Source organism: Mauremys mutica, chromosome 6 (genome assembly GCF_020497125.1).
Source record: "Mauremys mutica isolate MM-2020 ecotype Southern chromosome 6, ASM2049712v1, whole genome shotgun sequence".
Taxonomy (NCBI): Eukaryota; Metazoa; Chordata; order Testudines; family Geoemydidae; genus Mauremys; species Mauremys mutica.
In genome coordinates this window covers 105,159,646-105,173,977 of record NC_059077.1, presented here as the reverse complement: position 1 = coordinate 105,173,977, position 14,332 = coordinate 105,159,646, and the positions used below count along the sequence as shown (strand labels likewise).

The following is a 14,332-nucleotide window of genomic DNA, read 5'->3' as shown; positions in this document are numbered from 1 at the left end:
TTGGATTTACACATACAGTAGCAATAAAATGTCTGTCTTTTTAAATTTTAAACTCTTCAGGGCATTGATTAGCTCTTTTCTATATTTGAACAGCACCCAAAATACTAGGGCAGGGCCTTTGGGCACTACCATAATATACATAGTAGTAATGTGCCTCTATTTAAACAGTAAAGATTGAATTTAGTCTGTAAATTTGCCACAATAACTCTTCAGAAGACTATTAACATTTCCATGTAGTTGTAAAAGAAAATATATATATAAATATATATATTTTGTAGAGGAAAAGCTTTAACATTCTCCCTTTCAAAAATGGTCCCGACAGTCTCATTATTTTTTTCATTTTTGAGGACACCCATCTAATCCATCACAATCCAAAACTAACCAACTTTAACAATTTCCACTGAGTTTCAAAAATACAAGCTTTTCTTTTCCTAAGCATTTGAACAATCCCCTGCAGTGCAGGAAACTGGTTTTTACCATCATTGTGCTTGTGCATGACAATCAGAAAGTCAAAATGACTGATCTAGTTTCACTCTGTATGTTTCATTGAAATTATATAAATCAAACACGATGCATGACTGGTGAAGACTAAATTTGATTTTAAACTTTTTTTTTTATAAAAACATAAGATATTTCTAATAATTCAGGTGAGAAGTTTTCATTTTTCAATACAACTGAGTAGCTTGACAGTCCTTGACAAACCTTACCCTGGAGGTTTCACAATCCAAATACAGACAGACATTTTAGTCCTGTTTTAAGTGTAAATCTAAAGGTAACCTTAAAGTTGCTGTCAGTGCCTCCATAATATGCAAGTCTACCTTGTGATGGTGATGGATATGATGCTGTTTTATTATGTATAGTGTGCAAAAGCATGCCAAACACCAGTACTCTTAGAGGGTGGCTTATTTCCAAGAGTCCTAGGACAAAGGAAAGTAAAGAGACTTTACTGTCAAACAAACTAACTTCCTCCATTGGGCATGCTGATTAGGGATCCAGAGTTACCTTGCCTCTGAATATTTAATGTATAATAAATGACCTACATGTAAGGAGCTAGCCAAAACTTACTGTTTGTACACAACTCTATGACGTAGTGACTACCGATCTATCTACATTTGGGAAAACAAATTAATTTAATGTAGACACATTTAAAGCAAAGATGTGCCTATTTATTTTTCTTTATATTGTATTTCATTTATCTACTACTAAATCAAACAACCTGGTTAATTTATGCAGTGAATTAAAGAAATCACTATTAAGCCAGGCAAGGGAAGAGAACCAAAAACCAGAAAAAATATTTATAATTCACATTAAGCTATTATATTCAGTGATTACATTCCTATTACATATGCAATATGTGCCACGTTCAGCTCTTTGTAGCTGATGCAGTGCTGAGTACAAAACTTGCAGGGGATCAGGCAGAGGCTGCTAGAACAAAACAGAATTTTTTGGGTGTGTAAAATCTTCCTGAAATATCTGATCACTTTTACATAGAGATGAAAAAAGTTTTTAGCAGCCATTAATGTTGCTGCTTCTGACTGTCAGTACATCCAAGAATATCTAGAACTCACACAGTGTGTTGTACATGTTAATAAATAAAGGATCTCTAGATTCCACATTTCACAGCCAAGACCACAGAGAATATGTAGAGGTAAGTGTTGATTAAATCTTTGCTACACAGCTTGAAGATATGCTGCCCAAAGTGCCTGGTTTTATAATTTAAGGAAGTATATTTAAATCTCTGTTATGCTAATAGTGAGTTCTGGAGCTATAGCACTTCATTTAAGACACTTACTTTGAATAGTAATGAAGGTAAGGCTTCTGGAAATCTATGCAGGAGGTTCTGAGACAACCAAAAGAAAACAAACATAAGCAATTGATTATTGTTATTATTATTATTAAAGATTACATGCCTCCAGTCTTGCAAGTGGAGGCATGTCTCTCTGCAGAACTAATCAGCTTTAGTCCCAGTTTCAGGAAAGCGCTTAAGCTTCTGCTCTCGTTCCTTCACAAAGCATCCTGCCACCTACTCTCTTACAGCCTATCTTTACCCACCTATCCACAAACAAAAGACAAAAAACTAACAACAAAAATAAGTTTCAGCGCATCAGAACCAGGAACTGGAGCTAATTAAGTCCAAATAGTCAGCCAGGCCACTGGATAATCGAGGTGCTAAAGAAGCACTTGAGGAAGACAAGGCAGTTGCAGAGAAGTTAAATGAATTTTTTGCATTGGTCTTCACTGAAGAGGATGTGAGAAAGGTTCCCACACCTGCCCCAGATTGAGGTGTCAATAGAAGTGGTTTTGAGAAAATATGATAAATTAAACAGTAATAAGGTCCAGATAGTTGTCACCCAAGAGTTCTGTAGGAATTCAGACATGGAATTTCAGAACTACTAATTGTGCTATTTAACCTATTGCTTAAATCAGCCTCTGTGCCAGATAACTGGAGGCTAGCTAATGTGACAGTGATTTTAAAAAAAGGGTTGACAGCGATCCCAGCAATTACAAGCCAGTAAGCCTAACTTCAGTACCAGGCAAATTGATTGAAACTATAGTAAAGAACAGAATTATCAGAAATGTAAGAGAACACAATATGTTGGGGAAGAGCCAGTGTGGGTTTCATAAAGGGAAATCATGCCTCAACAATCTATTAGAATTCTTTGAATGAATCAACAAGCATGTGGGTGAAGTTGAACCAGTTGATATTATGTACTTGGATTTTCAGAAAGTCTTGGACAAGATCCCACACCAAAGGGCCTTAAGCAAAGTAAGCAGTCATGGGATAAGAGAGAAGGTCCTATCATGGATCAGTAAGTGGTTAAAAGGTAGGAAACAATGGGTAGGAAGAAACAGTCAGTTTTCACAATCAGTGAGGTGGCAAAGTTAGCAGATGATACACAAGGTAATTAAGTTCAAAGCAGATTGAAAGGGATCTCACTAAACTGGGTGACTGGGCAACAAAATGACAGATGAAATTCAGTGTTGATAAGTGCAAAGTAAAGCATATCGGAAAAATCCAACTATACATACAAAGTAAAGGGCTCTAAATTAGCTGGTATCACGCAAGAAAGAGATCTTGGAATCATCATGGATAGTTCTCTGACATCATTTCAGCGTGCAGCAGCAATAAAAGGACAAAAGCCACCTAACAGAATGTTAGGAACCATTAGAAAAGAGATAGATAATAAGAGAGAAAATATCACTATATCAAGCCTACAACTTGAATACTGCATGCAGTTCTGGTTGCCCCATTTAAAAAAAAAAGATATATTAGAACTGGAAAAGGTACAGAGAAGGGCAACAAAAATTATTAGTGATATGGAATAGCTTCCATATCAGGAGAAACTAAAAAGACTGGGACTATTCAGCTTAGAAAAGAGATGACTAAGGGAGGATATGATAGGGGTCTATAAAAGCAGGAATGGTATGGAGAAAGTGAATAAGGAAATGTTAGTTACCCTTTGCATAACACAAGAACCAGAGGGCAGCCAATGAAATTAATAGGCAGCAGTTTTAAAACAAACAAAAGGAAGTATTTCTTCACCCAACACACAGTCAACCTGATGAACCAGGCCAAAAGTATAACTAGTTAAAAAAAGAATTTAAAAAGTTCATGGAGAATAGGTCAAGATGGTAAGGGACTTAACCACATGCTCTATGTGTCCCTAAATGTTTGATTGCCAGAAGCTGGGACTGGATGACAGGAAATAAATCACTCGATAAATTGGCCTGTTCTGTTCATTCCCTCTGAAGCATCTGGCACTGGCCACTCTAGAAGACTGGATAATGACCTAGATGGACCATTGATCTGAGCCAGTATGGTCATTCTTATGTTCTTACCTACAAGCCCTATGCTAACTTTACAACTTCCTCAACCATCTCCCGCAGCGTGCAGCTGCCTTCTTCCTTCACCTTACAAGACCCCAATCTTAATGACCACTCACGCTCCAGGCAACCCTCACAGTCTTTAAAAGTCTGTTGTGTATTTGCCTGAAATTACTATCATATTACACAAGATCTGGTGCTTTCTCCATGAGATATACCACAGACTTCCTTCAGCATCAGTGTTCCCAAGCTCAGAAAGTCATGGTACTAGGGTCCCAGAGGAGAAGCCACTGGAACCTACACTTCCTAAGAGGAACTCACAAATTACAGAGATATATTGTGGATCCTTTGGGGGAGAAGTACATAGATGGAGGCTTATGGAGTTGGGAAGATTTCTAGTGAGGAACTGGAGGTCTGTGTTTAGGAAGAAGAGAGCCAGAAGCCTGGTTGAAGTGATGGAGTCTCCTGCGGCCATTGCATCCATATTTTTTTTTAAAGTTTCTATTTGGCTTGGGGAAAAGCTCAGATGTGAAAAGATTTATCTGTCCCTGTCTGAGTTTAAGGGGAAGGGGTGGAGCCTTTTATTACTCTTTCATGGTAGTATTGCATTGATGGACTCCCTTAGGATTCATATTCAGCCCTCTTTGGGCAGAAAGAGTGGTACAGAAGGAGAGGCTGTACATTGGGGGGTAGCTCAGTGGTTTGAGCATTGACCTGCTAAACCCAGAGTTGTGAGTTCAATACTTGAGGGGGCCATTTAGGGACCTGGGGCAAAAATCTGTCTGATGATTGGTCCTGATTTGAGCAGGGGGTTGGACTAGATGACCTTCTGAGGTCCCTTCCAACCCTGATATTCTATTCTATTAATTGGAATAGAAAGAAAGGTGCTGATTAGGGTTGCCACCTTCAAGGTACAAAAAACCCAAGACAGGGATGATTCTGAGCCCATAAAACTGGAGAGCTGGCAGTGTGCACCAAGCATCCTTAGAGATTTCCTGGGACAGTTACATCAGAAAAGGGATGATCTTGGGAAAATGTGGAGAGGTGACAACCCTAATGTTGGAGAATTCCTCTCTTAAAGGATTCCAGACAGCTGTGTATTTTTTTTGTAAAAGAACAAGATGGATCATCATGATTCCCATAAATTAGAAACTTTCAAAAATATCACAGGTACTAAAATACCAATGTTTTTACAGTTTGTTCTGTTTTTAAAAATGTATTTCACATATACTGCATTTATCTTAAATCCTCAGATGCAGTGCAAAATGTTACATTAAACAAACATTGTAAATAAGCAAATCAGGGTGCCTTGACACAACACACACAAGTCTTAATGTCTAAACCTGCAGGCATCTCTGCAGTGCTCCCCATTTTGTCACTCATTTTAGTCCCCAAATTCCTAAGTTCCTTACAAATTTATGCCTAGCAAAGAAACAGGAAAGTAGAATCTGACGGAATAAAAGCTTTTCACCAACTTTTAGGGGTTTAATTAAACCAAAATGATTTCAGGTTTCCCTTACCATACTTTAGAACACGTTTTCCCACTTAAAAAAAAATTGGAAATTTCAGCTCATACTGAGTACTCAGAGGAAATCATTTTTAAAAGAAAATATTTTATCTTTTGACATGATTACAGGATGGTGGGGGTAGCTACAATACGCTCTCACTTTCAGTATATAACAACATTGAAAGAAAAGATATTGGAAAATGTGCCATAACTGTTTATTCTGTTTTATTCAATACATTTTTTTAAGAAACAGTCACAGGCAATATTTTTTACTTCTCTAAGTGTATCTTTATTTCATTTATACAGCTTGCCTTTTTTTTTTAACTTAAAATTATAACTGTCTTAAGCTTTGCAGCCACTTGTTTCCCAAAAGTAAATTCGTAGAGGGTATTATAATGACACATATAAAAAGGTTTTAATTTCCTAAAGCTGTTAAGAAGCTCTTGCTAGAAAAAAAAATGTGTTTGAAGATCAAATGAAAGACAATATCTGAATAACACTAATCCCAAGGAGAATTCATGGCACCTACCAGGCACTGCAAATGTTTTATAAATGTTGTCTTCTGCAATGTCGACTGCAAACATCATAAGGACTTTTGTAAATATGTCTACCAGCCTCTTTGTTTGAGTAGAAATATTGAACTTCCCCCTATTATGAATATAAACTAGAGAAAATTATTTTAGATTTAAAAAAAAATATTTGGCTAATAACCTCTCTCTTCTGTCCTGGGATCAAGTTTCAAATTGCACGTAGATTTTTAGTGTTTGAAAATCCTTTTTCTTTAACAGTACAAAGGGTTACAAAAATGCCTACATGGAACTTATTAGTAGGTAAACACATAATAAAGCTAAACTGGAAAATAAGGAATCACTTGAAATCTGATTCACAATATCTGAGTAAACTGAGGCGACTCTGCGCTGCAGCTGAGAAGTGTAGCATTGCTTATAATAAGAAGGAGATTCATATTTCATATTGGAAAAGGTAGAATATTTGTTTCTTTGAGAGAGACAGAATGCCACATCCTGTATGTCTGTAATTCTCTAGTGATAAAAATATCTGGATTTTAAAATGTAGCAATGGGTAATAATTTTCAAACTATATCAAATTAATTTGACCTGATCAATTCAAATTTCACTGTTTTAATTAAGTATAATCTTTAGAAGCTGATATTTTAAAAGAATTTAAAACTAAATTAAACAAACAAACAAAAAACAGGAAAAATACCTGGACACATAACACTTTAAAGTTTTCTGATGTACTATATTAAAAAGACATTTATGATACTTCAAAGGGATACTGTTGTATTAAAATATCTGAAACAATTTTTGTCACCTATATTACAATTAATACAGTAACTCATTTTATAATACAGTATCATTTTAATAACGAAAGAAGTGTAAAATCAAATTTACTTTAAACCTTTATAGCTTACTTTTGTACTTACTTCAGTTTGGACAACAGTAATAAGCTATTCAGTTTCACTTGGGTTTATAATCAGTTTCTAATGAATTTCCCTTTCTGCTTGTTGTGAACAAGAAGCATGCTATGGTATAGACTTGCAAACACAGCATGGAAAAGTTTTAAGCCAGACAAAACTGTTTCCATTTAATTTCTCCCCCACCTTCCATATTTCATGAGAACATTCAAACATTCTTTTCATTTATATATGTTCACATGGGTATTAATAATAACATGTGAAAAGCAGGGCTTAGTTCACCATTGTGTTACTTGGGTTGGTATCGATGTAACTCTATTGAGTGCAGCACAGTTTGAACAATGTAAACTGGAGTAACAACGGTGAATCTGGCCCAAGAGTGATTAGCTGCATCATCATCTACTTATTTATCTACTGATTGATTGTGTAAGCAATAGTGTGGTATAACAAGACGACAAATTTCTAATAAGAAGTTGCAAAACAGCAGCAGCATATTTTTTCTCAGGGGCTATTTTCAAACTCTGACCTTAACTGCTGATCAAGAAAAGAACTATTTCACCATAGTTCTTACCTACATTTAACATCACAGAAAATAAATTTACATTACATTTTCCTCATATGGCAACCGTTTAACTTTCTATCAGTATATTTAGTAATTTACAAACAAAACTGGCTACCATTTTGATTGCAATTTTCATGTTATTACAAATTACTCGTCACATTCCTAAAGCTCAAAAATGTGCTACACATTCTTGTTTATAATAATAAAGGTATAATTAAATAATCAAGTAATTAATTAGTAAATATAAAATCACTGCAAAAACACAGTACATTAAAAAGCCATGAGATAGAATTCTTGGCTTGATTCCATGACTTCCAGTAGAGTTTGTTTAAAATGAAGGCCTGCGGAGGTGGGGAAGGGAGAGAAAACAACAACAAAAACAACAACAAAACAAGCCCCAAGAATGTACTAAAGCACTGATTTTTCTCCAAGGACAATATGATCATTAAAATTATTAGTTGAAAGCAGCCCTTTGAATAAGAAGTACAAGACATTTATCAAATTCGTATATTACGTGACACACAAATTCTTGTTTCTGTTTTCAATAAAGAATTTAGCAGCATCTGATATACTTTCTAGGAGCTGCCCTCAAACCGGACTCACCCGCAGTGATGGAGTGTACCTTCCTGAAGCAATGAAGGCCTACTGGAGTGTTCATTCTCCAGGGAGAGCAGTTGACTGGGATTCTTCCTAAGCAAGCAAAGCTTTATTCTTTTTTGGATGATATTTAGGATCCCTTTTAATCATGCTACAGAGGATATATGTTGAATCATCATATCTTCTGCCCTAACAACATCCCACCTCCTGGTCAGCACTGCCTACTTTCAGAGAAGTGCTAACTGGCTGTAGGACTGATATTAGGGGAAGGTTACAGACATCTTGTGCTGCTACAACCTCTTGCCAGGCTAACTGATGTCACCAGGACTCTGACATCATCATCATCATCTATGTCAGCAGAAGCCAGTAAGTGAGTTTGGCCCATGATTTATGTTCTGAAATCTGTATCACAAGCTACAGTCATAGGAACTGCATAATAAAGCACTTGACAACTTTTGGCTTTTGGTTGAACTATTGGCTAGGATGCCTGAACTCATCAATTCATCTAACTTTACAAACAGTCTGGCTCATGCTGTGAAACTAAAAGCTTTTACATTGTCCCACGTTGTTTCTTGTACTGTTCCAGTTGAAGATTACGTGCAGGGAATATATGTATATTAATATATTTCATAATATAAACTTTGATTATTTTGTTGCTTCTCTGTGATTTATTTATTTATTTGCTTCAGCATTTGCTATAATAAAGTTTTGTGCTGGCTGGCCTGAAGTTGTCTGTATATGGAATTGTAATGGGGCATGATTCACAACCGCGGCGCCTCCTGCTGGCCATCCTGGGAATTAGCTCTTAGGCCTTCCAGTCCGCCTTCAGCCAGTGGTGTCACGCCTGTCATCACTGCTGTCTCCACTCTTTGGACCCGCGTCGTCTCCGGACCATGTCGTCATCTGGCTGTGCCCCCATTCCAGTATCTCCCCAATTCTGGGGAGTCCTTAGTCCTGCCACTTCTCTCAGTGGCCAACTGCAATCCAAGGTCCAGCCCCTAGCCTCAGGGGCAAACTGCACTTTGGATACCGGCAAAGGGGGTGAGGGGATCCAGGCCCACCTGCTACTCTGGATCCTGACTCAGCGAACCTATAGCCAGCAGCCACCTACTGCCCTCCTCCCTCCTGCTGCCTATTTTCCCTGGGCCACTTCCCCAATAGCTCTAGCACCCTCTCAGGCAGTAGTCAGCCAGCAGCTAACTTTCACAGTCTGCTGCCCGTGCCCAGAACTGCTCTATGTATGGTGCTTCTTCAGGCAGCCAGACCTCCTCCCTTGTCTTCCAGGGAGAGACTCCCCTCTGCTCTTTATATATGGCCCTTGCCGTCCCTGATAGGCTGCTCCAGCAAGCCTTCCCCCTATTGGTGGGCTCAATAAACCCTTTCCTGATTAGTGGATTCTGTGCAGCTTCCCGGGTGCTGCTTTTAACCCCTTCTTCTCCCTGTATGGTGTCTGTATCAATGGAATAGGCCATTAGGCATAATACCTCCACATTTCCCTGTATTATACCATTTTTCCCTCCTGCATTGACACCAATGATTTGCCAGTGTTATTTCCACCAGCATGAAGTGGAGTGCATCAACACAGAATCTTTCTGAAGATATGGTCATTTCAGAAGCTAACTGGTCCCTTTTTTACATTAAAATGGTTGGACATCTAGCTCAGATTTTGGTCTTATAAATGACATAACATTTTCAGAGTAATGATTTTATGGTATGCTTTTTTCTTTAGAACGTTACCCTTCCTTCATTGTGGATCCTATCTTGTGCTGCCTTTGGGATATGAATTTCTATGAATAAGGCTGACCCTCATTGTTTAATTGCCTTGGGACAAACAAGAAAATACCTCAGCAGGTGTAGGACAGTCAAGGGACCTTAGGAAAAAAAATACTTAAGAGCCATGTTCTGAACTATTATAAATTAGCATAGCTCCCAAATCAGTGGAGCTTTGCCAACTGGCTCTTGGAGTACACTGTAAATGTAACAAACTCTAGTGTACGCTCACAGAACACATCAAAGAGGAGCAATTGGACATCATTAAGAAAAGTCTTATAACGAGGATTTAGAGGCAGATAGTCAGCTGGTGTAAATTGGCATCGCTTCACTGACTGCAATCATGCTCTGACAAATAACATGTGCTAAGGATCTGGCCCACAGTGTTTTAGTGGTAGTACCAGGCTTCAAGGGTCCTCCTGTATTAGGGAAAGGGCAGAATGAAAGGAGCTCCACTCCTGATCCTCTTCTAAGTGCCATGCACAGGGGACCCTCCTCCAAGACAGTTCCTCTATATCTAGCCTCCACACCATATGCAGTAAAACTGCACTTATTCTGCTATTTAGGGAACTTCTGCTCCCATGGAAACAGGGACTGGATTTTGGTCTAATGTCCAAATACTTATCCCATTGAATCAATGGATCTATGGCAAAACCACCTTTACTTCATCATTTACATTTGAAGAGCTATTGTGATTTTAGGTTAATAATTCAGACTCATTGCATGGTGGAATTAGAAGACTAGAATAATGACAGCATCAGGTGCTGGGTTTTTATGTCATATCTCTTTATTTATGTTGTATTGCATTTGATCTCATTCCCTACCAAATGCCATTCCAAAGCCCTGACACAACGAAAGATGTATGCCTCTATCCATTCACTTGCTCTCTGTAAGTTCTCAGACAGTGGCACAGGGGAGGGGAGGGATAGCTCAGTGGTTTGAGCATTAGTCTGCTAAACCCAGCATTGTGAGCTCAATCGCTGAGGGGGCATAATTTGGGGCAAAAGTCTGTCTGGGGATTGGTTCTGCTTTGAGCAGGGGGATAGACTGGATAACTTCCAGAGGTCCCTTCCAACCCTGATATTCTATGATTCTATATTTCCTTGGGTATGTTCAATCCATAATGGCATTTGAACAGTGGCAGTAAATGACATGCATTAGGGATGAAGAAAAATTAATATGCAAGAAGCACAACAATGCTAACATGGAAGCAGTATTTCAGTTTTAAACCTCGTGAAGTCTAATATTTGTGATATAAATCCTATATTACCATTTTCATTTACTGTATTAACAAGTCAGTTTTAGAAGTACTGTAGAGCAACAGAATTATTACACTCTGAAGTTGAAATTAAAAGGAGAAAAGCATGGAGATTAACATGTAGAATCTACATGTAGATTACACAGAAGAATATATAATTTGTGAGCACTCTTTTGGCTATAAAGCATATACACACACACAATTGAAAAGGCAGCAATTACCACTGATGAGTGCATTTACCCACACCACTATTTCATAATTCTCTGCCACTTTTTAGCTCATGTATCCTTTGGGTACTTTCTAGTGGGAAATTATTTTAAGGAACAATAAGAGTGAACACTACCTCTTTTTTAAGGCTTTTTATGAGCTCTTGAGAAACTCTCTTATTTATTCTGGTAAGTGTTTCACATTTACTTTTACTCACTGAAAGCTTATTAATACCGGCGTCGGAGGTACCAATTTCAGCATTTCTTATTCAAACCTCTCACTGAAGTCAATGGGAGTTTTGCTTGAATAAGGAAGGCAGAAGCAGGTGCACAATTTAGCACACATGCCACTGTGGACTCAGTGGAATGGCTTGATTTTTCTAATTCATAGACAAGATACACTGAATTTAAACTCATAAGTCATTAAAATCTTTAAATCACAGTAACTAACTATTATAAAAATATCAAATGTACTCAAATGTAAAGGTCTCTTTAACTTACTCTTCTCCAAGGCACATCCTGTTGTTGTCTCTCAGGATAGAGATCTAAAACAAAAATTGAAAAAGAACATTTTATATCACCACTGTTTAAATTAATTACTGTGTGTGAGATATTTTCTCTTTTTATTCAGAATCTTGTATGTGAAATAGCACTTGTTTTCTGCAACAGTCCTTTGAAAGAATACTTGTTTATAACCATTTCAAAGGCTTTATATAGAATTAGGTCAATTAATGACAGCATCAGCAACAAAAATACACATCAAAAGGAAAAAAAGTGAAACTCCCATTAATGTTACTAGTAGTAGCACATACAAATGGAAGATAAAATAGGCCCTTATTAGTTCACAATTTGTAGATGGTTGGCATTAAAATGATTATTTTTCTTCTCATACCTATTCAAGAAGAGCTAAGAATTCTTACTGTAGATGAAATTCACAAGCACATTTTATTGTAAGAGTTTTGTGCTATAGCAGAGAAAAAAATTCCATACTACAATTTTCATAAACTAAGTAAATGTTCGATGCTGTTTGTAGATTTGGAGTTTTAGATTAAGTCCTAGGGGAGAAGGATTAATGGTCAGAATGCAAGTGAAAGAGTCCAAAATTCATGACAAATTGTGTTGCCATGTGTTACATTAATCATTATATGTACTCAATTTATGACATGACTGAATATGCAAAATATCACAGTGTAGTATGCTTGGAGTACATATAAGAAACAATTCATATAAATCCTAGTTTCTCTGATACAAGAAGTAACATCATAACTGTCAAACAAAGTGGATGAAAACAAGGGATTAAAATAGACTAAATCTTTTCAACCTGTGTTCACGATACAGGTAGCTGTGAATTCAATCATTTTGGAAAAGACACCAGGAAGCCGGCAGCTGTGCTTTTATGAAAGCTTTGCTTTTTTAAAATGTTGAAAAGCTGCAATTAGCCCTGCTCTTCAAACAAGGTATATACTTTGTCCAGTTATACCGAAAGGACAGGAGACACTTGATATGGATTTAATCAGGCCACAGCTTTATTATTAGATGTCTGTCACTACCCAGCAGATAGAAGTGTACAGTGCTGGTAAACCCCGTTTATTTTTTAATTACCGGGGGGTGGAGAGGTCTTTCACCAGCTCCCGCTCTTTCTCCATCTGGGTCCCTCCAGCAAATCCATTGCTGGGACCTTACCATCCAGCCCCACTGGGTGGGGTAAGGTGGGCTATAAGAAAGGGGGGTTGTCTCCCTGCCTTTCCAACCATAGGAGTCTCAAACCCCATGCCGTTCCATTCCTTTTTAAACACTTCCTTTTTAAGTCCTTTACCAGGCCATTTATCTGGTCACTGGCTGCCTTCCCTATGGAGTGCCTGCACTGGACACCCACCACAAGGAGGTACCAGCAATTAGCTTGGCTGCCTTCTTCCCCACCCCCGCTCCTGCCTTGCCTGCTACGTGGAGAAAGGGGTTTCCAATGCCAGAGCTTGCACCTTTACAGCCTTTCGCCCTTACGTTCCAAGGAGGTGAGTCAGTGCTGCAAAGTTGACCAACACCACCTCTTTTGCAGCAGTTTCTGACCTTGTTCCCTCCCTTCCCCCATCATAAAGCACTACTATCTTCCTCTGGCAAGCCTGGACAACGGCCTCCCTGCTTTTAGTGCAGGGCCGTCATCCCCCTACATAAACACTTCCTTAGGAATTTTACAGAGTTTTGGATTTTTTAAAAAAAAAGCTTTTGCAGTTCACCTTTAAGTACAGTGACTTGATTTTGTCACTTGTCACATTTGTCAAAATGTCTCAAGCTGGGTTTGCTGATCAATATCTGTCAGCATGAAGATATTCCATGAAGCCATGGAAAGAAGTACAGCATGTTCTGCATTAATTCTGGAACTACATTTGTAGGGGGAGAGGTATTTGAAATGAAAGATAATTCTAGCAACTTCTTCAAATTCCATGTTTAACCCTGAATTCCTTTTAAGTTAGAAATCTGCAAGATCAGCTGAAGCATACAGAAGGATTTTTAAATCAAAGCACCTAAAACCCAGAGACCTAACAGTACAAATTGACGGAAGGGTGAGTTTCTCTCACATGGAAACTGCAAACTTGTTACCACTTGCAAGCATGGCTTTCTCAAATCACTATAATATGCTGTACAACACCTATCCTTGTCCTTAGGCAGACCATGCATCTGCCTAGAGTCACACAGGGATGAAGGAACCCACTCCTTCAATTTCCTTGAGACACATCCACATCCTCTTTAAAGGCTGCTTTCCATAGAGCCCCTCCTTTTGTCCCTCCCATGGAGAGTTGGAAAGTCAGTGCCAAAGAGTTCATAGGATTCCTTCCACACTATCTATAATACAGATGTGTGTTTATAATGTGTTACAAGAAAAATGACACTGTGAAGAATTCAAAACTTTGTGAAACAAAATGATGACAATTTGTGTGAAATTCCAATAAAAACTTTCCATCGTTTAACACAGCCTTGCTTACAATCATTCTACTCACTTCAATAGAGTTCTGTACAGGAAAACAAATACAAATCCAATATGGTTTTGTGGAGAGAGAGTGAAGAGAAAGGCAAATACATCTGCAGGTGCAACTTGCAAACAGACAAACAATTGCCCACCTTCCTCTCTCATGAGAAAAGTTATGAGGTGAATACCTGTGTTGCAAATGAAAGG

At 38.0% G+C, this 14,332-nt stretch overlaps 1 protein-coding gene across 1 annotated transcript in view; it reads right to left on the bottom strand.

Annotated features, from left to right (window-relative positions):
• The window catches only part of PTPRD (protein tyrosine phosphatase receptor type D), a 1,658,801-nt gene that overhangs the window by 1,065,293 nt on the left and 579,176 nt on the right, over positions 1-14,332 (bottom strand). The window contains exon 7 of the mRNA XM_045020490.1: positions 11,662-11,705. The gene's annotated coding sequence lies outside the window, so the exon portion shown is untranslated. The remainder of the gene's footprint in view (positions 1-11,661; positions 11,706-14,332) is intronic.